The sequence below is a fragment of the Camellia sinensis genome, chromosome 4 (assembly GCF_055761805.1).
Source record: "Camellia sinensis isolate YWXY chromosome 4, ASM5576180v1, whole genome shotgun sequence".
Classification (NCBI taxonomy): domain Eukaryota; kingdom Viridiplantae; phylum Streptophyta; class Magnoliopsida; order Ericales; family Theaceae; genus Camellia; species Camellia sinensis.
In genome coordinates, this window is record NC_138964.1 from 43,969,049 (window position 1) to 43,996,890 (window position 27,842).

The window sequence follows — 27,842 nt, forward strand, 5'->3', positions numbered from 1 at the left end:
GAACCATGAGCGCATACAATACTGTATTTATAACACTGCTGCACAACTGTTTGTTTTGACCACAGAGAGATTCCAATGCATTCCGAGGGTATGGGAATACTACCGCCAGGAGTTAGTACATGGAGCTACCTGACGTGGTTCGTCGCATCGTCGACCGGGCTGGCTTTGGGACTTTTTGCATGGGACTCTCGCGCCTCACTGCGAGTAGGCCGCTCCTTGCTGCTCTGGTGGAGAGGTGGTGGAACACCACCGACTCTTTCTATCTTTCTGCCAACGGAGAGATGACGCTGACTCCCTTCGACTTCTCCATGCTCACAAGCATCAGAGTGGGGGGTGATCTGATCCCCTTTGATACAGACATGGACGAGTGGGACGCCGCTCAGAGGTACCTGCTCGGCGCTCGACCACCTCTTGCTCAGGCAGGGTTTGTGCGATACTCATGGTTCGAGGATCATTTTCGGATCTAGGCGCCCACTACCCAGGAGGAGGAGGAACAGTACTCTCGTGGCTTAATTATGTTTCTGCTAGGAACGACACTTTTCGTCGACCGGGCGAACACCGTGGCCCTCTACTTGCTGAGCGCACTGGTGGATGTGACACAGATCCGTCGCTATGACTGGGGTGGCGCAGGCTTGGCCACTCTCTATGGCTACATGAGTTTGTCCTCCCGCCTCAGCGGACAGTTGCTCGGAGGCTACTGGCGAGCTTGAGAGGTACATATTTCCTTTTCTGTCTTTTCAGTTCTGTTTCACATTATCTGTACACTGCACACACTGTACACTCTGCACGATGCACTGCACATACCGCTTTCTGCTTTATCTGCATACTGCTTGACCTGTATACTGCCTTATCTGATAAGCATGCTCATATCTGTTCTGTTACACTGTACAGTTGTGGGTGTATGCCTACTTCTCGAGCCTTGCCCCAGTGCCCGATGAGGAGATTCCCCTTGGTGTCCCGTTTTCTCACCGCTTCGACGTGAGGTCCAAGTGGAGACCACGGGAGTCTCTCATGTTCTTCCGCCGCTACTTTGATACCATCATTGCAACCGAGGTATGCCGAACATCACAGTTCATTTAAGCTTTGTTTTACATTGCTCTTTCAATATCAGTAGGTAACAAACTGTATTGTATTTGAAGATTACCTGGCAGCCTTGGGCTCCATTGCCTACCACAGTTCGGGACCGGCATGCTGGTGCCCGAGAGACGGCCCGATTCAGAGTTCTATTGGAGGGCCCCGTCTGCCGTGCCTAGTACCTGGGCGAGTGCTTCTTGCGGCAGACCTTAGGCATGCCAGAGTAGACAGTTCCGGAGCTGCCTCCTATGACCATGAGGCAGACAGAGATGTACACTCTGGAGGAGATGATAGACTACACGATCGGCTGGACCTCCGCGGGATTCAGAGGCGAGGGCGACTACACTGAGTATATTCAGGCCTATCTGATGACACCTCTGACCGGTCCTTGCCGAGCTGAGAGGGAGAGACCTGCGGCACCAGCGGTCGGAGTGGGAGTATGGAGGGCGGATCGGGCTCGCGGCAGGAGCGGATCTCGGAGAGAGCAGAGAGGCGAGTGGCCAGCTTTACCCACGATGATGACCTGCCGAGGGCAGGGTGGGGAGACTTACCAGATCCCTATTGCTCCCCCTCCAGCTGATCACGAGCTAGTCGGATTCCACGGCTTGCCCCCGGTATGTATTATTGTATTTTGCGTCCTGCACAGTCATTTCACTTCATTTCTCTTGATGTTCCACAGAATACTGATGTTTCTAACACTCTTGCAGACTTCTGCCTAGTACACTTGCTAGTCTTTCGAGTTGACCGCCTCTGTGATGGGGATGTTGCAGCGGTGCCTCGACTTGCTAGCTATTTACAGTATCCCGGTAAGTTCTTTCGACTACAATCTCAAACCCTACATAATCTGACGCATCGCATTATCAACACAGTACTTGATACACGGCCCTCACGGCGTTGATACATTGTAACCCGCATACTGTTCATAGCATTGCTTACGACATTCATACACTGCGCTCAATCACTGTACTCTATACTGACGCATTGCTCATAGCATTCATACATGACTTTCTGCACTGATATACTGTTCACAGCATTCATACACCGCACTCGTACACTGCATTCTGTATTCATACTCTGCTTTGCTGATGTATTTACCATTTGCCCTTTTCAGCCCCCATTCCAGATGTCGGTTGTAGGGGGTGCTCCAGCAAGACCATCTGCATCCACCCGAGGAGGAGGGAGAGCAGGGCGAGGGACCGCAGTACACCCCCGCACCAAGGCAGGGCGCACTCATGTTGGGAGCAGCTCACAGGCACCGATTCCGGACGATGATGAGTCCGAGACGGAGGCAAAGGCAGAGTCATTGGAGAATAAGACTGGAGATGATTTGGACTCGGGCTCAGATGGTGGAGCCGGCGATGATACTTCTGGACCTTCGTCCAGGAAGAGGACGAGGACAGGCTCTCATGCCTGAGACCATTGATCTAGACTTTTGCTACTTTTTTTTTTTCGTTTTTCTTTTTGCTGGTAGATTGAGCACATTGTACTGCTTGAGGCAGGTTTTACTTTCCCAAAACTATGTATTTGAAAGGATCATGGAATGAAACAAGCTTTTTGCTGAAAAAGTGTTGCATTTGTACATCGCATCGCATCACATCGTATCATACCATATCACATGACAATGTAATCGGATGGAAATTGAACATGCATATACTACCAGGTCAGGTAGACCAACGTAACAAAATTAACTCAATAAGCAAAAATGAGACCTTAACAAGTTTACAACTCGATAAGCAGAGAGCAACAACTCGATAAGCAAAATGAGTAACAACTCGGTAATCAAATGAGTAACAACTCAATAAGCAAATGAGTAAGAACTTGACAAGCAAATGAGCGACAACTCGATAAGCAAAATGAATACGGTCAAAAATGGGGTGTCTACAGTTGCCCCTCTTTGACAGAACTCGAAAGTCATAAGAATGACGGGAGTGAATGTCAAAACCCAGAGACGACCCATTTTTGACAAGGCCGAAGACTTAGACAAAGCATGCAAGACAAGCAAAGATATGAGCCCGAAGGCAGGGACAAAATGCAACTGATAATGCTAGAAGCCGAACATAACTTATGATCATGCAAAGAAAGCTGTAACGAAGCATAACATGCGACAGTTTTAAGCAATCAAACACAAATCCAACAACATTACAATGCAGAAAGGATGTAAGAGAAATATGTAATTCTCGATACGTCTCACTCAGAGAATACAATACCTGCCCGGTTCATCTGGTTGCACCAGCCTCAAATGAACCGTACATACAATATCATACCAGAAAGAGAAAGAGAACTCAACAGGTGCAATATTGTTAGCAATCATGCATGACAATGCGAAATGAATGCAAAATGCTAATGCAATTGTAGCACGCGCCCGCGAGGGGGCCCTCGCTACAGTTCGGACTCGATTCGTGTCACGGTTCTTAATCTGAACCAAAGAGTCTAAATCTGGAAAATCGTTTTGAGAAAACAGATTTTTTTGAAAGAAGTGCCAAACATGGACTGCTTTGCCAGATACAGAGTCGCCACCTAAATATTTTATTTTGGGGGAATTTAGGAAACCCTGACTTGATGCCAAAGGCCACGTGTCCGTCATCACCAAAGTTGCCTCGGCTCGGGAACTTGGGTACGATCGGGGAAGGTCAGCTATGTGCACCCCCTTTCGCCCGGTCCGAAGACCGGCCTCTACTAACCATGATATCCAATTTTGAAAACGTTATGTGTTCTTATCTGATTATTAGCCTAGAATTACTATGTTATGCGCACGGCAAACAAGTATAGACTAGATTGCCTAATTTGGAAATAAGCGTTGCATATCCGTTTATTTTGAAAAATGTTTTTGGAATTTGCTACCCGCAAGTACGCTAAAATACGGACTTTCAATGAACTTTTCCAACTCGGGCAGTCCAACCTTCACCCACAGGCATTCAAACAATTTATCACATAAGCATTTAGCCGCATGGCAAGCATACTGTCATGGCAACACTCAAACGCATGCGGGATGCTAAAGCATGAATACTTACATCGTACTCCGTGCCAAAACAATAAACTAGTTAGCCAACATGCATGGTCCTAATTCATGTCAAATTGCCTAATGTAACACATACAGGATGCAATCGAAGTAGGCTCGGCTAACCTAAGCATGGCATGTGAAATGCGATCAATTGATGCACGTATTCAATTTGAAGTACAAATACAGTTAGCGTGATGTACCGAGCCTGATGCATGCAATACAAATGCATGAATGCATGCATGCATAGCATAAGGTATGCTAATTTTAAATATGCCCTAGTCTACCATCAAAAGCAGGTAAATAAAAGGGAAGAAAGACGTGGGGTTGGAAGACATACACACACTCACGCACACTTATTACATCATGGCCCTCGCTCGGAGGGTCCGAATAAATATTACAGTCCGAATGATAAGTAAATAAATTATTACAGAATTTCTAATTTACTTAACAGAATGAGTGTCAATAAAAAAGGAAAGGTGGCCACGGCCCCCGCCTCGGGATGCGCGAATGATGCATGCTCGAACCCGTCTCGTCCGGAAAGCCCGCACCATACCATTGCTGCCTCTGTTTTTACTGCCTTGCTTCTCTGAAAAATGCCAAAATCTTGGGACAGGCTCCTTGCACACTGCAGAATATCACCGGCTGGGGGAAATTACCACCGGCAGTGTACAACTTCCATCGGCTGCTAATTGAGTCATCGGCCATTCACAAATGGCCAGTCGGCAATGAATTCTGCCGGTCGGCAGAAACTTCCTGCAGAAGACAGTTTTGACAGCAACAGAGGACAGACAGCATATGGCATAGGATTTCAGGCACATGTGAGCTTGGTCATGTTTCCCATCATGTGTTGAACTCAGGGAATCACGGCCCTCGATCCTCGAGCCATCAATGGTGCATGATAGCCCAAGGGATCAAGCTTGCCACTTGATGTAAAGATGCATGCAACACACAAATGAGGACCAAGGCCTTATCATGTCGAAGTCAAAGGCCCCGGTGACCGAGAGTTAAGGCACGTTGCATCACTTACGGTATGAACGCTCCTTAACCCTCACACTTGGTTTGACACCCCAAACCAAGTAATGCAATGCATGTTATGCTCACATGGCTCAAAATGCAACATGATGAGAGGAAAATGCAAGGCATGCCAAATGCCATGCAACTAATATGGCAAGTATGCGATGTTAGGCATGCAAGATGCAAATGTAATGCAAATATGGACAATTTAAGCAATGGGATCAACATATTACAACATTTGATGAAGTGATTATGCAATGGACATGAGACAAGCATGCAAAGGGGCCTTAAACCAGATAAGGACAGACCCTAATCCACCTCAAAACAGTGGCCAAAAGTGTCCAAAAAGGTAGACAAACACTCATGCCAAGATGAAAGCCGATGGACCTAAGGCTAAGGCACCAAAAGGGGGCATTTTACTTCCACCAATATGACCAATCATGGCATGAATTAGACAAGTAAAAGCAGAATTTTGACATGCAAAAATGGACTCCAAAACCACCGAATATGACAGCTTAGGTGGCTCCAACGAAATACATGCACCAAAACTCATTTCTAGGCATAAAAGGGGACACCCTCAAGGCATGAAAGAGGTCACATATGCAAGCATGCAAGCATGATTTATGGGCTGAAATGTGACCCTAAATGATGGCAAATCATGAGGATGGCCTAAGCTATGCATGTTGGAGGTCAATATGCTCAAGGCTCACAAGCCAAAACACAAAGAGGTGACACCAAACAAGGTAAGCATGACTGAAATAAATGGCCAACAGACCTTAGACATGGTAAAATAATGCCAACACCTTCATGGAACTAAGCCAACACATGCAAGAATCATGGCCTAAACACAAGGTGCATTTCTAGGCCAAATAGAGGAATGTAAAGTAAGTATGTTAAGCATGGAAAAGGGCACAAATCTGACCAAAAACAGAGATTACATGTGACCTAAAAACACCCAAAAACCTCTGAAAAAGGGCCAAAATTAATCAAGAATGCATGTTACCCTTTAAGCCAAAATGCAAGGAAATAAGACAATGAACGGAGAGGGGTGTCCCTCCCCTATGAAAGACTTCAAACCACCTTCCTCACCACTGAAAATCCACTGGTTTTCAGGGGTGAGAAGACCAAAACACTCAAGCAAACAAGGCCTCATAAGGGAAGCACTAAAAGGGCCAAATAAGGCCTAAAAGGGTGAGTTTGAACTCAAACCACAAAACAACCTTAATGAAAGTTCTTAAGCATGAAAATATAAGCCTTTTTTATGTTATGCACAAAAACTAAATCAGCAAGCAAGATAGGTAAAAGACTAGTGCAAGTTTGGGGAAACTAAAGCAAAGTGATTACCCTTGAAGATCCTTTGAAGAACAAATGGTCCAGCCCTCTTCTTTTGATCAAAATCAGTCCAAAAACTCAAGAATCAACCCCCCAAGTCCCTCAATCTCGGAGCAAGGTGTAATAGTGTGTGTATTAGTGCAAAAGTAAGGTAAAAGCACACTTTTAGGCCAAGAAACACACACAAGGGAGGAGAGAGAGGGAAATATAGAGAGAGGGTGTATCTATATGTATAAGCTCTGGTTTTTGCCTACAAATTTTCTAACCTAGAACAAAGAGGAGAGCCCTCCTCTTATAGAAGTCCCTCTTGCAAAGCTTATACAACAAGCTTGCTTAGAGGCAAATCCCTCCATACACGTGTATGGAGGGAAGTAGAGTTGGTGCCAGCTATCACAGCTGGCACAAAATATCTACATAAAGTAGATGAACAGTAGTCGGCTCTTCAAAAATGCCATTTTGACAAAAAAGAGTGCCGACCGGCAATATATATTGCCGACGGCTGCAAAAACCAGCCGGTGGCCTCTGGCCATGGCCGGTGGTGTGTGGGATGCCTCACAAGGCATTCCCTGCCCCTCCAAGGCAAAATGAAAGTGTTTGGTGCAAAACCAGACACTAAACGGTCGAGTTCGGAGATCCTGAGGCAAGGCGCGTAGCCGAGACCTCCGGGAACTCCAAACGAACACAAACATGGATGATCACCGGGTGTTCAAACGGTGACGTCCAAGTCTTGAGGACGGTCAAAAATGGGGTGTCTACAGTTGTCCCTCTTTGACAGAACTCGAAAGTCATAACAATGACGGGAGTGAATGTCAAAGCCCGGAGATGACCCATTTTTGACAAGGCCGAAGACTTAGAAAAACATGCAAGACAGACAAGGTATGCACCCGAAGGCAGGGGCAAAATGCAAGACGATGCACAGAGCCGGACATAACTTATGATCATGCAAAGAAAGCTGTAACGAAGCATACATGCAATAGTTTTAAGCCCGCATACACCAAATTACACTGCAATGCAGAAAGGATGTAAGAGAATTATGCAATTCTCAATAAGTCTTACTCGGAGGATACAATACCTGCGCGGTTCGTCTGGTTACACCAGCCTCAAATGAACCGTACATACAATATCGTGCCTGTAAAGAAAACAACTCAATAGGTACAATATCGTTAGCAACATGCATAATAGTGTACTTGAAATGCGTGACAACGCAAAGCAAGTGGGAAGCATAACAATGCTGTGAAAGCACAGACACGTAAGTGGAGCATGCGGTCTACGCAGGCAACGAAATTGATCAAAAACACGCGGTCTACGCAAGTAATGAAATTGAATGCAAACATGCGGTCTACGCAAGCAGCGTAATTAATTATAAGCATGCGGTCTACGCAAGGAAAACACGCGGTCTACGCAGGTAAAACATGCGGTCTACGCAAGTAACGAAATTGACCAACTATGCGGTCTACGCAGGTTATGAAATTGAACGTAAGGATGCGGTCTATGCAAGTAATGAAATCGAACAATCATGCGGTCTACGCAACAAAACATGCGGTCTACGCAGGTAATGGGATGATTACGAGCATGCGGTCTACGCAAACAAAACATGCGGTCTACGCAAGTAATGAAATTGAACAAACATGCGGTCTACGCAAGAAAAATGCGGTCTACGCAAACAAAATATGCGGTCTACGCAAGTAATGAAGTTGAGCAAATATGCGGTCTACGCAAGCAAAACATGCGGTCTACGCAAGCAAGACATGCGGTCTACGCAAGAAAAACATGCGGTCTACGCAAGTAATGAAATTGAGCAAATATGCGGTCTATGCAAGCAAAACATGCGGTCTACGCAAGTAATGAAATTTGAACAAACATGCGGTCTACGCAAGCAAAACATGCGGTCTACGCAGGTAAAACATGCGGTCTACGCAAGTAATGAAATTGAACAAACATGCAGTCTACGCAAGCAAGACATGCGGTCTACGCAAGCAAGACATGTGGTCTACGCAAGTAATGAAATTGAGCAAATATGCGGTCTACGCAAGCAAAACATGCTGTCTACGCAAGTAATGAAATTTGAACAAACATGCGGTCTACGCAAGCAAAACATGCGGTCTACGCAGGTAAAACATGCGGTTTACGCAAGTAATGAAATTGAACAAACATGCGGTCTACGCAATCAAAACATGCGGTCTACGCAAGTAATGAAATTGAGCAAATATGCGGTCTACGCAAGCAAAACATGCGGTCTACGCAAGTAATGAAATTTGAACAAACATGCGGTCTACGCAAACAAAACATGCGGTCTATGCAGGTAAAACATGCGGTTTACGCAAGTAATGAAATTGAACAAACATGCGGTCTACGCAATCAAAACATGCGGTCTACGCAGGTAATGAAACTTGAACAAACATGTAGTCTACACAAGTAATGTGTATGAGAAGAGTTGAATGTACACATGTAAGTAAAAAAACATGTCATTCACGATGCTGGAATGTAAAGTATTGTAACACAGCATAATTGAAGCGATTTGTGGAACTCACAAGGCATGAAAAGGATACGAGACGGGACGTTCCTCGTACGTATCGAGCATTGCTCGCAGAAGTTGTGGCCTGAGGTCAACTCGAAGGTTCATGTTTCAAAAGTGCGCTTTCCCGCATTGTCTCGAGTGATGAAGGTGCCAAACCACGTAGTTATCCCGAACAACGGCGCGGAAGGTGCGTCGACCGCAAAGGGGAGTTTTATTGGTATCAATTCCGACACTTTGCTACCCTGCCATTCTATGCTTTACTTCCCTTTTTACTGGTAGTTCAAGCACATTGCACTGCCTCGGGCAAGTTTTATTCTTTTTTCAAAATTACACATTTTGCAAAACACGTGATGGGAATGAAACAACCGTTTTGTTCAAAAGATGTTGCATTTGTAAACTTTCTATGCATCGCATCGCAAGGTATCTCACCACAATGTGAACGAAATTGAACTTATTTGAACACTGAATATTTGCATCGTAATAATCAGGTAGTGAACCGAATTACAACTCGATAAGCAAAACAAAGACATGATATAACCAAACAAGTGTGAATACAACTCGATAAACAAATCAAGAGCTCAAAGAGAGTGAAATACAACTCGATAAGCAAATGTGCAATAACTTGATAAGCAAACAGGTGTGACTCCGCAAGAATCGATCTGCTGGGGAGGGGATTGGAGTTGGTGGAGCTTCCCAATCCCTAGCATAAACAGCTCAGGGAACCAGGAGGAAGCCCATCGGCCAGGGGTAGGGGCCATCGGCCGCAAGGAATGGCCACCGGCCATAAAATTGTTCAGTCGGCAAAGGATAATGGTCGGTCGGCATAATATTCGGATGGCCGGCTATGAAATGAGGGAATCACCAGAATATTGACACTTGTCCTCCACCCAACCTTATCTCCTACAAAAGGCCCCAGCTTCGTAGTTTTTCTCAATTCCACACTGATTTGGCCTAATGGAAGAGTTTCTTGCCCAAAATCTCACAGCTTGGATTGCTAGCTTGGATGGCTCGGAAAAGTTGAATTTCCGGGGTTTCGGCATAAATGCACTATTCACTCTGGGTCGTACCCCATTGTACCTCCCGTTTCTTCATGCCGCGGCAAGGTTTTGGAATCCGGTGACGCATGTCTTTAGCTTCGCTGGGCAAGAGATATGTCTTACCTTTGAAGATTTCCGAGCCTTAATGGAGTCCGAGCGCGATGAGGAGCTCCTGCCTCAACTTAATTTTGGCCATGCCCAATCCTTAGGGCGAATGTGTGAACTCAGTATGTGTGACGCTCGGTCTCTGATTTGTGACAGGATGCTTGACATTCCGAGTTTGACCGATCGGCTTTCTGATGCTGGTGATCGCAACAACCATCACTGGCAAGGCTTCCGGCGACACGCCCTCTGTTTGTGCGTGCTATCTCATTTTCTATTTGTCTCAGGCTCCGAAGGGTCTAGCGTCCGGCTGATCGAGGTTGCCCAAGGCTTGAAGGAGGGCAAGAGTTGTATTGCCATGACTCTGGCTGAGACGTTGATGGGCTTAGATGCCTTTTATCGTCATGAGATGACCAGATTAGCAGGGAGTCCACTGCTACTACAGGTAATGTTTCCCACCCAATCTCACATATATGCATTGCTCACATCACTCGACCCTCAAGCTCGGTCTTTTCTCACAAAACCCCATTCTCACTTTTCTCTCCTCGTACATCTCTCTATTCTTTATTCTCTCATTTTTCATCCCTTCCCAGGTATGGTTAATGGACAAACTGCAGGTTGTGGACTCTTGCCCAGCATATTCAGCTCGCGGCTACTTCTTCCGGCACCGTCTAGTCAATGCCCTGGATGAGGGGTGGTGGTTCGCTTGGATGTGTCGCTTGTCTGCAGACCGTATTGCTTGGCGGTGCCCTTGGCTGAGCCTTCCAGCAATGAGTTATAATATGCCCCGGTAGACTGGGATTCAATTGATTGGTCTCACTCACTGTGTATTCTACTTCCCATTTCGGATTCGACGCCAATTCGGCCATGATCAGACTTGCCCGCCAGAAGGGATAGAGTATCCTGCTACGTTCCCAGCCCGAGGCACACAGCTTGCTTGGCAGGCCACCGCGTGGAGGACGAGGGAACTCCTGGCCCCCGCTCCTACTTTCAGTTGCACTTTGTCTGATGAGTGCTTGGATTGGCTTAATGAGGAGGCACAGGTCGGGCCCATCTTGGCGTCAGAGGCTTCGACCAGCTCTAAGAGGGGGCGCAGGAGCACCTGACTTGACTATGCCCTGGATTTATTGCTTTATTAGTACGTTCAAGTTTTCTTTATGAATGTAATAAAAAAGCAACTTCGATTGTATGCAAGAGCAGGAGAACTCTGTTTTTGAAATCAATGAAATTGAAGGTTGTGGTACTGAAAATTTTCCGCTTTGGCCCAAAAATGGTCAAAGTCGTAAAAAGATTATTTTGAACAAAGGCCGCTTTTATTAAAACTTTCCAAAATCATTTTCGATGTGGATCAGAACTAGACACACCTGAGATCTGTCACCGAGATGCACAACCCCGGATCCCTGCAACTGGAAAGTTGCCCCTAGTCTGAAGAGCACTGCAGCACTGCACAACAACGGAAAATTGCCCCTAGTCTGAAGAGCACTGCGCTGGAGATTCCAATGGATGCTGATAGCAAAAGATGACTGAGATGATCAAAGGGACAAAGTTGATCGGGGAAGTGTTATGGCTGAACTTCAGGATGAAGTTGCCTACGTATCCCAAAGATGGGAATCAAGCCTTACGTAGTTTAGGCTTAGGTTCACTCGAGTATTTTCACTCTCCTTTTGCGCTCTAACTTTTGCCAAAGCCGCCCATTGCGGGTTTTCAGCCTTTGCGAGCTCAGTTTTTATATTTTCTAATTTTTTGTGCTCTAACTTTTGCCTAGGTCGCCCTTTCGAGTTTTCGGCCTAGCGAGCTTCTCAAGGGTAATATTTCTTCAACTTGTCCATGTTGATCGGTTGGGAAAATTCCAAGCCATCTAGGTCCATCAGAACCACAGCTCCACCTGACCAGATAGCTTTGATGATGTAAGGACCAGTCCAATTAGGTCTGAACTTGCCCCTTGGGTCATGGATGGGAGTTCGGTTGTCCTTGAGCACCAAATCTCCTTCCTTTAGATTCCTGGACTTAACTTTCTTGTTGAAAGCCCGGGCAATTCTGCGCTGATAACTTTGAACATGGTACAGTGCTTTCAGTCTTCTCTCATCAAAGAGCATGAGTTCCTCAAACCTGCTCTGCTGCCAATCTGCTTCGGCTATTTGACACTCAGCCAATACTCGTAATGACGGAACCTCAATTTCGATAGGTAGAACGGCCTCCATCCCATAAACCAATGAATACGGAGTCGCTCCGGTAGAAGTTCTAATTGAAGTCCTGTAGCCCCACAGAGCAAACGGCAACTTATCTGGCCAGTCCCGATAGGTTTCCACCATCTTCCATAGTATATGCTTGATGTTCTTGTTGGCGGCCTCAACCACTCCGTTGGTTTGCGGCCGGTACGTGGATGACTTATGGAAAGCCACATTGTATTTCTCCAACAAGTCAATTACTTCCTTCTTAAAGTGGGAACCATTATCCGAAATAATCTCGTTTGGGACCCCGTAGCGGCAGATGATGTTGTTTCTGATAAACTTTGCAACGTGCGATGCCTTAACACGGCATATGATTGGGCCTCGACCCACTTTGTAAAGTAATCTATCGCGACCAAAATAAACTCATGCCCATTCAATCCCCTCGGAGTAACAGCCCCAATCACGTCAATTCCCCAAACCGAAAATGGCCATGGCGAAGTCATGTTATATAGTTTTGACGGCGGGATGTTCATGCGGTTCGCATGGATTTGACACTTATGGCATCGCCGAACAAAACTAATGCAATCCTCCTCCATGGTAGACCAGTAGTATCCCTGTCGAAGGATTTTTCGTGCTAGCATTACTCCGTTCATATGCGCACCGCACTCCCCTCCATGGATGGCCTCCATCAGGCGCTTTGATTCTTCGGCTTCGACACATAGCTTGTGCATTCCCAGATGGCCCCTCTTATATAGCTTACCCCCACAGATGATGAACTGAACGGCCATTCTTCTGATCGCCCTTTTATCCTTGGCATTTGCCCCTGGTGGATACGTCTCTTTCTCCAAGAAGTTCCAAATGTCGTAATACCAGGGGTTGTCGTCCTGAGCCTCATCTATGGCGGAAATCGACTCATATGCTGGCGCAAACTTCTGGTCGATAATGACTGGACGCATCCGGACTCCAGACAGGATGTCTATCATGGAAATAGAGTTGCTAGTGAATCTGCGAACCTGTTATTTTCTCTCACTAGGTGGGTGAAATTTAGCTTCTCAAACCGAGGGATTAACAAATCCAAAGTCTGATGGTAAATTATCATCTTCTCCTCTTTGACTTTCCAATCTCCTTTTGCTTGAGACACAACAAGGTTCGAGTCCCCAATGACGTCCAACCGCCTTGCCCCTAGTTCTAGGGCTGCTTTTAGGCCGGCAATACATGCCTCATATTCTGCTTCATTGTTCGAGACTTTGAACCGGAGCTTGAATGCTAAAGGGATACGGGAATCGTCAGGTGCTATCAACAACACTCCTATTCCATACCCATACTGGTTTGACGCCCCGTCAAAGTACATCGTCCAAGTTTCATCTTCGACGTGCAGAATGGCTTCGTCTGGGAATAGGTACTCAACCGCCTCATCCCTTTCAACCGGGTGGTCGGCAAGGAATTCCGCTACCGCTCTTCCTTTTACTGACTTACGTGTCACATACTTCAGATCAAATTCAGAAAGCAACAGCAGCCAACGAGCTAGCCTACCCGTAAGTGCCGGTTTCTCGAAAAGATATTTGATGGGATCCAAGCGTGAAACCAACATTACAGAGTGAGCTAACAGGTAGTGTCGCAGCTTCCTGGTAGCCCATACCAAGGCCAAACAAGCCTTCTCCAGCGGAGTGTAGCGGGTCTCGTAATCCAGCATCTTCTTGCTCAGATAGTAGATGGCCCTTTCCACTTTGTCCTCTGACTCTTGTGCGAGCATGCAACCCATCGTGGTTTCGGTCACTGAAAGATACAATATCAACGGTCTTCCCTGCTCTGGCGGCGATAACACGGGCGGGTTCTGTAAATATTCTTTGATCTGTTCAAAAACTGCTTGACATCGACCGTCCCATTGGAACTTCTTTCCTTTCTTCAGGAGACCAAAAAGTGGTTCACAAGTCAAGGTTAATTTTGAGATAAACCGTCTTATGAATTGCACTTTACCTAGAAAGCCTCGCACCTCCTTTTCAGTCATTGGTGGTGGCATTTCCAAGATGACCTTGATTTTGGAAGGGTCGACCTCGATGCCCCTTTGTGTAATCAGAAACCCTAGCATTTTCCCCTCTGTAACACCGAATGTACACTTCTGGGGATTCAACCGCAGCCGAAACTCTCTGATCCTTTGAAAAAAATTTTGTAAGGCGGTGTAGTGGCCCTCTCTTTCTTTGGACTTGACAATCATGTCGTCCACATACACCTCGACCTCTTTATGGATCATATCATGCAATATTGTGGTTGCTACCCGTTGATAAGTAGCTCCAGCGTTCTTCAACCAAATGGCATCACTCTGTAGCAATATGTACCCCACGGGGTAGTGAATGCAGTCTTTTCCCGGTCTTCGGGTGCCATTACTATCTGATTATAGCCTGAGAAGCCATCCATAAATGAAAGCAAGGCGTGTCCTGCGGTGAAATCTACCAATTCATCAATGTGTGGCAAGGGAAAGTCGTCCTTCGGACTGGCCCTGTTCAAATCTCTGAAGTCTACACATACCCGAATTCTGCCATCCTTCTTTGGCACCGGAACAATGTTGGCCAACCAAGTCGGGTATTCAGATACCAGTAAGAAGCCTGCATCGATTTGCTTGGTGACTTCTTCCTTGATTTTAATGGCCCAGTCAGGACGGATCCTTCTGAGTTTCTGCTTGACAGGTCGGGCCTCGGGATCAAGAGGGATCCGGTGCTGTACAATCTCAGGATCGATTCCAGGCATGTCTTCGTAGGACCACGCGAAAACATCTTTGAAATCTTTTAATAAAGCAACTAAGCGCTCGCGTTCCTCCGAAGACAACGTGGACCCGATCTGGACCAGCCGCGGGTCCTTCTCAGTACCAACATTCACGATAGTGATTTCATCCATTAAGGGTTTGACAAATCTCTCCTGCTCTTGATCAATTAATCGTTGCAAAACCGGAGGAATTTCTTCCTCGTCGTTTTCATCAAAATTTTGAAAATCCTGATTTAAGCAATAAATTAAAGGCACAGAAAAATACTCAGAAGTCACATCCACATCATTCTCATTAAATACTTCCAAGCCGTCGGATTCTTCTGTTACAACAGACTCAAAAGAGAAAGAAAAAGACGACCTAGACAGGACTGTGGCATCCGGGTTATCACCCCCAGGTATACCGGACTCAGACTCAGTTGAGCTGGAACCTGATTCCGACTCACAAGACTCGGTGGAATCCGATTCCGGCTCACTACCTGACCCGGTGCTGCTAGATAAAAATCCCTCTTCATATTGCCAGACGAGAGAGGGTGCGATGGATGCATCCAAAATAGTTGATGGTAGGCCCGCAACCGTTTCGTTCCCGATCACACATACCGAGGAGCTATCCCCCAAGCACTTCTGTTCGATCGGAGGATCTGAAAGCAGACACGCCAGTGCTACCCCTATTTCATTTTCAGCGTCCTCATACTGCACTTCCTCACTTTGCTCAGCCTCGGCCAATGGGCCTGTTTGCTCTTCGGCGATGCCATTCTCAGGTAGCTGTAGATCAAAGAAAATCTCAAACCCCGGTACGCGCTTCCTCTCTGCGTTTAGCCACAGCTCGGGGAAGCCACAGAACGGAAAGTCCTCTCCCTCCCGGACGAAGCGTCCGTTTAGGGTACCCCGAATGGGCCGGTGCATCAAGTCAAAGGGCTTCCCCATTTGTTTCGCTCTGGCTCTTCCGGCCATTTCCTTTCCTTTCCTTACCTAGTCCTCTTTGGTGGGTAGATAACCCAATCCAAAGGTATGAGGGTTATGTGGCACTTCGGCCAATGCCGCGACGCCTTTCCGGCCGCTCTTCCCCAATCCCATCCCGGGGATGTGCTGGAGTTTGTTCATGAGATAGACTGCTTGGGCACTGACATATACCCCTTCATTAGCTGCCATGATGTCCTGTACAACCCGAGCCTCAGCCAAGGTAAAACCTGATATGAACACATCTTCCATACCGTGTTCGATTTCTAGAACAGGCGTAGATACCTCCGGCGGTGGATGAATTGATGAGTTTCCGAAAACAATGGCTACTCCCTTCCCATAGGGGTATTTCACCACTTGATGTAGGGTGGAGGAGACCGCCTTTACCTGATGCAGCCACGGCCGCCCCAAAAGCAGGTTGAACATTGCAGGGACCTCCAAGACATGGAAATCTATCTCATGCTGTCCCGGCCCAACCTTTGTTTGAATCTTAACTGTCCCCATTACTTCCCGGCTCGTGTTGTCATACGCCCGAATCACCTGGGCCGTTGGCATAAAGTCCGCGATTTTTAAACCGATCGCGTAGGCTGTCCTTGCCGGACAGACGTTGATGGCGGACCCCGTGTCGACAAGCACCACGGGTATCCATTTATCTCTGCACTCCACGGAGATGTAGAGTGGCTTGTTATGGTTCGCACCCTCAGGTGGCAGCTCTTTATCGGAAAAAGTCAACATCGGGGCGGCCCCTCCCGAAAAAACTAGGCCTACCAGCTGTTCGGGCGTGGTGTCTATGGAAAGCTTGGCTTTGTCCATGGCTGAGAGGACAGCCTGTCTATGTACTCGAGAAGCCATAAGCAGCCCCTAAATGGAGATGTCTGCTTGTATCTTTTTCAATTGTCTCAATACGGCCTCATCTTCGAGTTGCTTTTCTTTTTGCTTCTCTGCCTCCCTATCTTTCCCAGACGCCTCTGGTTGATCAAGGTGTGGAGGCTTGAAATACCGTCCACTCCTGGTCATGTGATCGACTTCGCCGACATACCAGGTATCATCTGGTTGGTTACTCCCCCAATCTTCGTCGGTGTGGGCAAGACACAGATCATCATCCTCCCACCACATTCCATCTGCGGCCGACAAGCACCTGTCCGGTTCTGGCATGACTGTTCTCATACTTGCAGCACCTTCTATTCCTATGCTCGCGGCATTCTCCCTTTCTGTACTCGCAGCAGTCTCAATCCCCACATGGGCTTTTGCTTTCCTGATTCTCTCGGAATCTTCGAATCTTTCCTGTTCTGACCGTGTCAATGCAGCCGACTGTTCAATAATCCCCGTACTTGAAATGCTCCAGTCCCGAGCGAAATTCTTGACACCGGCGCTCTCCGGCGATGCACTCCGCTCTCCGACCCTTCCGGCTGTCATTGATATTCTTGCCCCTGCCGGGCCTTGTTGTGGCTGAGATTCTTCCACCACATCTGGTTGGTCGTCTAGCCATCATGTAGCCTCTGTTGATTCCTCATAATCGAACCAGTTGATGGCTAAGTCCGCTGGATCTTGGTTACTGTAAGACTGAAGCTTGGCAAGGTCTTCTTCCACAGCCGTTACATCATCCGTTCCCTGTCCTGGACCGTCCCCTTGGATTGCACACAGCTCTCCTCCTGCTGGAAATTCCACATCTGGTCTATTCTGGCCCATCGGTGAAATGTAGTCACTCGGACTATAAGCATTCCTAACATCACTCCCAGACTCCGCAGACTCTGGCTCGATAACCCCCTTCTCCTTTGGAGTCTTCTCTCTCCTGCTCTCGATGGTCACCACCGCTGGCTTGGGTTGGGTTATGGAGGCGTCCATCATGCACAAATTAGTGCAATCGGGAAGGAACACTTCCGGCTTAGGCAGGTAGGAAGGTGTGATATAGATACTAGGATCGTAGGACACGACCCCAGCTTGGATGAAGTTAACTCTTTTGGGTGGTGGAGTTTGGTTATGTGTGGGGAGAGGGTTTGTAGTAACGTTGGGTTTCTCGGGAGGCAAAATCACCCCGTTGTCGATGAGATCTTGAATCTCATGGCGCAATCGGAAGCACAGGTCGGTGTCATGACCGTGCTGTTGGTGAAATGCACAATATTTGGAGGGGTTGTGGGTAGCGGGGAGTCTTTCTGGTAAGGGCCGCGGCTCTAGGGGCTTCAGATGCCCTTTTCTGATTAAGACCTCCAAAGCTTTGGATAGGGGCATATAAAGTGCAGCGAAGGTTCTGGTGTTTTTGGGTGGGTATTTGGCTATTTGCGGGTTGCTTCCGGACGCACCGGAGAATGGTGTGGCTGCCATAGTTCTTGAGGGAGGGTTGGTGGTGACCATACTCACTTTGGAGGTCCTGGTAGTTGCAGCGCCACTCGGGCCTGTATTAGTGTTACGATTGAAAGTTCTGCGGGGTTGCTCCCGGTCATTATCAATCAATCCTTGCTTTAAGGCATCCTCAATCTGCACCCCCATTTCATGTAGGTCAGAAAAGGTAGGGAAGGGGAGTACAATCATCTTTTGCATCAACTTCGGCTGAAGATTGCGCACAATCATCCGAATCTGGTCTTTGTCTGTGGGCCTTAAGGCCATCATCGAAGCCTTAGCCTGCCATCTGGTTACAAATTCCGAGAAGCTCTCTTTGGGTTCTTGCCTCGTTGTCTCAAGATCCCGGGTCGTAATCTCGATTTGTGTATTGTATGAGTACTGCAAGATGAAGGCTTCAGCCATCTCGTCCTAACTTCTCTTGACGTCATCTTCCAACTTGGCATACCATATGGCCGCTACACCCGATAGGGTCCGGCCAAATAGAGACAGCTTCTGCAGTCTAGTGAGGCCCATTGGCCTTAGGATATCTGAGAACAATCTTAGGTGCACCATGGGATCTCCAGACCCATCAAATCGATCAATGTGCGGCATCTTGAATCTGTCAGGCAGCGTCACAGCTGCATCGGTATACCCATCTTCGATGTCAGGGATGGTCTTGACTGCCTGGGACTTTTTGAACATCTTTTCCAACCTGCTCAATTTTAAGGCTGTGGGGTCCACTTCAAACTCGAAAGGAGAGTCCGGTATATTGATAGGCGTGGGTGCCTTGGATAGTTGTGGCGGAATCGGCGGCGGAGCTGGCCCCGCTGGAAGGTCAGTATCCTCTTGGACATTCTGGGCGTTCGGTGTTTCTTCGGGTATCGGAACCCTTGGTGGGGGAGGGACTTGTTGTGAAGCAGATGCTCCGGTTAGCTGCTGTAACCTTACGATTAACTCAGCTTGTTCATTCATAACCGTGGCCTGCTGCTTGGCGAACTCCGCCTGCCGGACAGCATCCTGCTGTATCATTTTCATGCTCTCTTGGAGTTGGCGCACCATCTCCTCTAAACTAGCCATACTGCTTTGTTCTGACTGAGTTAACGGTATATGTTCCCTCTCTGTGGGTGAAACAGAACCCTGATCCCTACTGTACACAGGTGGGGTAGATAAAGCCCTCTGTACTGACTGTTGAACTGATGCCCTCTGCCTAGCTGTCCTCCGTCTAGTAACTGGGGGTAGAGAGTGGTACACTGGTTGTCCGTCTACCAGATCCTCAGATCGATGGAGCCGACGTCCTCTAATCCAGAGTGCTTGGGGAATATCTACCGGGTTGGAAGCAATGGTGCTAAACTACCTAGCAAAAAGATAAATAAAGCAGTAAATAAACAAACAATCGGACGGCATAACGGCATAAAATAAACACATGCAACGCGCAGTTGGGTATTCACAATACACAGTTGGTAAGCCGAACATACTGTTCGTCAATACTGATCACTGTTCCATAGAATCACTGTTCCCAAAACTGAACCTGATACCCGCAGATAACTGATCCTCATAAACTGATACTGATGCCCTCAGGTCTATCTTGCAAACAGACATGTACGTTCCTGTAGAGATACACTCTAAAAGCACATAGCAGGTAAGTGAGAACCAAAATACCCCTATGTTGGGGTAGGGTTTCCCTGTCCTATTTTGTCAGGAGCTAGGGTTCCACTATGCACGCAACAGTTTTCCAACAACCTAACATCGGGTAAGCAACCTGTCCTAACTTGGAATGGTCACTATGGATTTCGATATGCACTAGGTCGAATGGTCAAAAGGGGTGCCCCGGTAAAATCAGAGTTTGTGTTCCCATGCTGTCAGAGCCCATAACCGGTTAGCCTTATGGTCATGCCTTGACAAGACAAGCCTCCGGCAAACCGTTCAGGAATGGCAGATGGCAAACACGGTGTCCTAGGCGCACCAATGCACATGTAATGCAAAGAGACACATAATCGAAATCAAAATAGGATATCACGAGTTCGAGTCAAGCTCTCTAAATTTCCCCAGCGGAGTCGCCAGAAACTGTAGCACGCGCCCGCGAGGGGGCCCTCGCTACAGTTCGGACTCGATTCGTGTCACGGTTCTTAATCTGAACCAAAGAGTCCAAATCTGGCAAATCGTTTTGAGAAAACAGATTTTTTTTGATAGAAGTGCCAAACATGGACTGCTTTGCCAGATACAGAGTCGCCACTTAAATATTTTATTTTGGGGGAATTTAGGAAACCCTGACTCGGTGCCAAAGGCCACGTGTCCGTCATCACCAAAGTTGCCTCGTCTCGGGAACTTGGGTACGATCGGGGAAGGTCAGCTATGAGCACCCCCTTTCGCCCGGTCCGAAGACCGGCCTCTACTAACCATGATATCCAATTTTGAAAACGTTATGTGTTCTTATCCGATTATTAGCCTAGAATTACTATGTTATGCGCACGGCAAACAAGTATAGACTAGATTGCCTAATTTGGAAATAAGCATTGCATATCCGTTTATTTTGAAAAATGTTTTTGGAATTTGCTACCCGCAAGTAGGCTAAAATACGGACTTTCAATGAACTTTTCCAACTCGGGCAGTCCAACCTTCACCCACAGGCATTCAAACAATTTATCACATAAGAATTTAGCCGCATGGCAAGCATACTGTCATGGCAACACTCAAACGCATGCGGGATGCTAAAGCATGAATACTTACATCGTACTCCGTGCCAAAACAATAAACTAGTTAGCCAACATACATGGTCCTAATTCATGTCAAATTGCCTAATGTAACACATACAGGATGCAATCGAAGTAGGCTCGGCTAACCTAAGCATGGCATGTGAAATGCGATCAATTGATGCACGTATTCAATTTGAAGTACAAATGCAGTTAGCGTGATGTACCGAGCCTGATGCATGCAATACAAATGCATGAATGCACGCATGCATAGCATAAGGTATGCTAATTTTAAATATGCCCTAGTCTACCATCATAAGCAGGTAAATAAAAGGGAAGAAAGACATGGGGTTGGAAGCCATACACACGCTCACGCACACTTATTACATCATGGCCCTTGCTCGGAGGGTCCGAATAAATATTACAGTCCAAATGATAAGTAAATAAATTATTACAGAATTTCTAATTTACTTAACAGAATGAGTGTCAATAAAAAAGGAAAGGTGGCCACGGCCCCCGCCTCGGGATGCGCGAATGATGCATGCTCGAACCCGTCTCATCCGGAAAGCCCGCACCATACCATTGCTGCCTCTGTTTTTACTGCCTTGCTTCTCTAAAAAATGCCAAAATCTTGGGACAGGCTCCTTGCACACTGCAGAATATCACCGGCTGGGGGAAATTACCACCGGCAGTGTACAACTTCCATCGGCTGCTGATTGAGTCATCGGCCATTCACAAATGGCCGGTCGACACTGAATTCTGCCGGTCGGCAGAAACTTCCTGCAGAAGACAGTTTTGACAGCAACAGAGGACAGACAGCATATGGCATAGGATTTCAGGCACATGTGAGCTTGGTCATGTTTCCCATCATGTGTTGAACTCAGGGAATCACGGCCCTCGATCCTCGAGCCATCAATGGTGCATGATAGCCCAAGGGATCAAGCTTGCCACTTGATGTAAAGATGCATGCAACACACAAATGAGGACCAAGGCCTTATCATGTTGAAGTCAAAGGCCCCGGTGACCGAGAGTTAAGGCACGTTGCATCACTTACGATATGAATGCTCCTTAATCCTCACACTTGGTTTGACACCCCAAACCAAGTAATGCAATGCATGTTATGCTCACATGGCTCAAAATGCAACATGATGAGAGGAAAATGCAAGGCATGCCAAATGCCATGCAACTAATATGGCAAGTATGCGATGTTAGGCATGCAAGATGCAAATGTAATGCAAATATGGACAATTTAAGCAATGGGATCAACATATTACAACACTTGATGAAGTGATTATGCAATGGACATGAGACAAGCATGCAAAGGGGCCTTAAACCAGAAAAGGACAGACCCTAATCCACCTCAAAACAGTGGCCAAAAGTGTCCAAAAAGGTAGACAAACACTCATGCCAAGATGCAAGCCGATGGACCTAAGGCTAAGGCACCAAAAGGGGGCATTTTACTTCCACCAATATGACCAATCATGGCATGAATTAGACAAGTAAAAGCAGAATTTTTACATGCAAAAATGGACTCCAAAACCTCCTAATATGACAGCTTAGGTGGCTCCAACGAAATACATGCACCAAAACTCATTTCTAGGCATAAAATGGGACACCCTCAAGGCATGAAAGAGGTCACATATGCAAGCATGCAAGCATGATTTATGGGCTGAAATGTAACCCTAAATGATGGCAAATCATGAGGATGGCCTAAGCTATGCATGTTGGAGGTCAATATGCTCAAGGCTCACAAGCCAAAACACAAAGAGGTGACACCAAACAAGGCAAGCATGACTGAAATAAATGGCCAACAGACCTTAGACATGGTAAAATAATGCCAACACCTTCATGGAACTAAGCCAACACATGCAAGAATCATGGCCTAAACACAAGGTGCATTTCTAGGCCAAATAGAGGAATGTAAAGCAAGTATGTTAAACATGCAAAAGGGCACAAATCTGACCAAAAACAGAGATTACATGTGACCTAAAAACACCCAAAAACCTCTGAAAAAGGGCCAAAATTAATCAAGCATGCATGTTACCCTTTAAGCCAAAATGCAAGGAAATAAGACAATGAAGGGAGAGGGGTGTCCCTCCCCTATGCAAGACTTCAAACCACCTTCCTCACCACTGAAAATCCACTGGTTTTCAGGGGTGAGAAGACCAAAACACTCAAGCAAACAAGGCCTCACAAAGGAAGCACTAAAAGGGCCAAATAAGGCCTAAGAGGGTGAGTTTGAACTCAAACCACAAAACAACCTTAATGAAAGTTCTTAAGCATGAAAATATAAGCCTTTTTTATGTTATGCATAAAAACTAAATCAGCAAGCAAGATAGGTAAAAGACTAGTGCAAGTTTGGAGAAACTAAAGCAAAGTGATTACCCTTGAAGATCCTTTGAAGAACAAATGGTCCAGCCCTCTTCTTTTGATCAAAATCAGTCCAAAAACTCAAGAATCAACCCCCCAAGTCCCTCAATCTCGGAGCAAGGTGTAATAGTGTGTGTATTAGTGCAAAAGTAAGGTAAAAGCACACTTTTAGGCCAAGAAACACACACAAGGGAGGAGAGAGAGGGAAATATAGAGAGAGGGTGTATCTATATGTATAAGCTCTGGTTTTTGCCTACAAATTTTCTAACCTAGAACAAAGAGGAGAGCCCTCCTCTTATAGAAGTCCCTCTTGCAAAGCTTATACAACAAGCTTGCTTAGAGGGAAATCCCTCCATACACGTGTATGGAGGGAAGCAGAGTTGGTGCCAGCTATCACAGCTGGCACAAAATATCTACATAAAGTAGATGAACAGTAGTCGGCTCTTCAAAAATGCCATTTTGACAAAAAAGAGTGCCGACCGGCAATATATATTGCCGACGGCTGCAAGAACCAGCCGGTGGTGTGTGGGGATGCCTCACAAGGCATTCCCTGCCCCTCCAAGGCAAAATGAAAGTGTTTGGTGCAAAACCAGACACTAAACAGTCGAGTTCGGAGATCCTGAGGCAAGGCGCGTAGCCGAGACCTCCGGGAACTCCAAACGAACACAAACATGGATGATCACCGGGTGTTCAAACGGTGACGTCCAAGTCTTGAGGACGGTCAAAAATGGGGTGTCTACAACAATATATACAAAACTATGTATAAACAATGCAAATGATATGCAATGTATTCGAAACAATGCAAATGATATGCAATGCATTTGAAACATGATCAAATCATAAGCAGTTCAAAAACCACACAAATGTCATAGAGATGATGGAAATGCAAAGTCCGTCTACCATAGAAAAGGTGTCGCAACCCTCAAACCACAATATCAGCTGTGGAATAGGCGCGCACACATGCAGAACTATGAGTAATGTAGACGGACACAAGAACAAGTAATTGGGTGAGATGACAAAAGTGGGGAATGACCCGCTAACGAAAGAACATGATCCTAAATGCTGGACGCAACAAATTACACTACAATGTAATATACACAATGGATATGGCACGCGGGCCAAACCAAATCTTGCCTAGGAAAGGCATGTACACAAACAAACCGCATCTAACACAGAAACGGTGCCGCGCCCCTCAAACCACAATACCAGCAATGGAATAGGCGCGTACACATGCAGAACTGTGCTTCAACGCGAAAAGTATGGGCACATACCAAACCAAGCTCAACATGGAAAGACGCAAGCCATAGATGGATGTGATGCAGTGGATGCATGCAAGCTACAATGCAATATATACCATATGCAATGGATGGACGTAAATGCAATATTTACAGTAAGATGCATGACATATGCACTATATACAAGGGAATGCATGACATATGCAATGTTTACGACGCAATGCATGACAAATGCACTATTTACAATGCAATGCCTGACAAATGCACTATTTACAATAAAATGCATGACATATGCAAATAAAGGGAAAATGAGAGCTAATGCATTTTTTTTGTTGTTTTTTGAATGCATGACAATGCAAATGAAGGGAAAATGCATGATAATGCATGTTTTTTTTTTTGTTTTTGAATGTATGACAATGTGAAATGATGCATGTGTTTTTTTTGTTTTCGTTTTTTGAATGCATGACAATGCGAAATGATGCATGTTGATGCGAATGCGTGACACCGCACGTCTTTTGATGTGCATGACAATGCACATGATCTTGAATGCGTGACCACGCACGTCGCTTAAAATGCATGATAATGTATGTGAACTCGAATGCGCGATGACGCGCGTCGCTTGAAATGCATGATAATGCATGATGATGCGAATGCACGTTACAACGCGTGTAGACATGCATAACGATGCAAGGGATGATGTGTGCTACAATGCATGCAGACATGCAAGCACCAAAGGTTTTGCACCTTCAGAGGATTTAAGGTCTCCTAGACCGGGCGTATTTAAGGTCTCGCCAGACCGTAGGCTGGAGGTGCATAATAGTGCAAGTCGTGCTCGTATAACTTAACACGCGCTCACGTCAAAGCGTTGTAAAACAACGCATATGGGACAACTTTTGAATCTTGGAAGAGACAAAAGGATACAAAAAGGATACACCGCACCCGTATTCAAGTGCTACGTACAAAAGACACGATCTGAGGTCAAAACGGAGACCGGTTGAGCTTCGGAAATGCACTTTCTTGCACTGTCTTGAGCAATGAAGGCCCCAAACTACACATCTGACCCAAACAAGGGTGTAGGAGGATCACCGGCCACTGGAGGAGATCACCGGCTGTCCATCGGCCATCAAAAACTTCCATCGGCCATCTATTTGGCCGACCGGCCAACAGTGTGGCCGACCGGCCAAACATGCCTGAATCGGGGCAGTTTGGTCTTTCAGCCACGGGTCTTATAAAATAGGGGTTTAAACCCTATTTTCTTCATTCCTTGTTTCTTGAAATCTCCTCCTCTCTCCCTCTAGACTATTTTTCCTCCTTTATTTCCCCGTTTTCCTCGGTTTTAGCTCCCGTTTCGTCGTCCGATTCGCGAATACCTTTGCATTTCGAACGTTTTGAGCCGAACGAATGTTCGTTTTGGTGTCTCTTTTTCGATTTCCGCCACTCGGGGCTTGTTTCCCTCGAGTTCATCTCGATCCCTTTACCTTTTCCACATTCCGGCTTTTCCGGCCATTTTTCGCCCTCTCGAGGTTGACTTTTTGGTTGACCTTTCGTATTCTCACCCGGTTTCCACATTCCCGGCCATTTTCACATTCTCTTCGAGATGGCAGACAATATTCCAGGTGGTGGGGCTCCCCCAGAGGTAGATATGGACCCAGAGGCCGAGCTCTTCCCTCTTAGCGTCCGTCCATTCGATTCGGCGACCTACAGGCCGGCGATTCATGAGCTGCCTCCTGACGGTCTTCGCCAGTTCAGGAGCTTTGACAGGAGGGTGCCAGCGGAGCTGCTTCTGCGTGAGCCTGAGACACACTTTTTACATGGCGCTTCCGAGGTATATTCTTTCCCCGGTTTCATTTTCTGCAAAGTAGAATACACAACTGCCATAGTCGATTCTGCCTTTAACTGTTTGACCTGGATACACCGGTATATCATATGCTATAGTTGACTGTGAACACGCTTGCACTGATATCTGTTTGAATTGGAACACACGCACACACACTGCACTTGCTCTGAACAACTCAAACACACTGACACATCATACACTGTAGTTCACTGCGAGCACACCGGCACCCGATGTCTGTTTGAATCTGAACGCGTGCACGCACGCTATATCTGTACTGAACCACTCAAACACACTAACACATCATATGTTGTAGTTCACTATGAGCACACTGGCACCCGATGTCTGTTTGAATCTGAACACGTGCACACACGCTGTATTGTTACCAATTCTGAATGCTCTTCAAAATTGTATATTGAATATTGCTTCGCAACTGTTGTTGTTGTTGTTTTTTTTTTTTGAATACAGGGGGATTCCTATACCTGCCGGGGGTATGGGAATGTCGCCGCCAGAGGATGGTATATGGAGCTATCAGACACAATCCGTCACATCGTAGACCAGGCCGGCTTTGGCGCCTTCTGCAGGGGACTTTCCCGTCTTACCGCGAGCAGGCCTCTCCTTGCCGCTCTGGTGGAGAGGTGGTGGGACACCACCGACTCCTTCCACTTCTCTGCCACGAGAGACATGACGATGACTCCCTATGACTTCTCGATGCTCACCGGCATCGGGGTAGGGGGTGATCCGATCCCCTTCGACACTGATATGGATGAGTGGGAGGCCGCTTAGATATATTTGCTCGGTGAGCTGCCGTCTCTCGCTCGGGCAGGGTTTGTCAGGTACTCGTGGTTCGAGGACCACTTCAGGATTCAGCCAGCCCTAGCTGAGGAGGCGCCGATGACTCAGGAGGAGGTGGAGCAGTACACATGCGGCTTCCTGATGTTCTTGTTGGAGACGACCATCTTCGCCGACCGGGCGAACACTGTGCCCCTCTGTTTGCTAAGCGCCTTGGTGGATGTCACACGGATCCTGAGCTATGACTGAGGTGGGGCATCCTTGGCCACACTCTACGGATATATGAGCTCATCCTCCCGGTGCAGCGGACAGTTGCTCGGGGGCTACTGGCGAGCTTGGGAGGTATATCTTCTTTTCTGCATTTACATTTCTGCTTTACATTATCTGTACTCTGTACACTGCACGCACTGTGGTCTGCTTCACGTTGACTGTATACTGTACACATGGCACACATATAATTTGCTTTACACTGACTGTACACTGCACACACTATACACTCTGCACAATACACTACACAACACACGGTTCTGCCCTTTCCGCTTTATTCTGCATTCTACTTTATCTGATAAGCATACTGGTATTTAATCTGCAGTTGTGGGTCTACGCCTACTTTCCGAGGCTTGCGCCAGTGCCCGA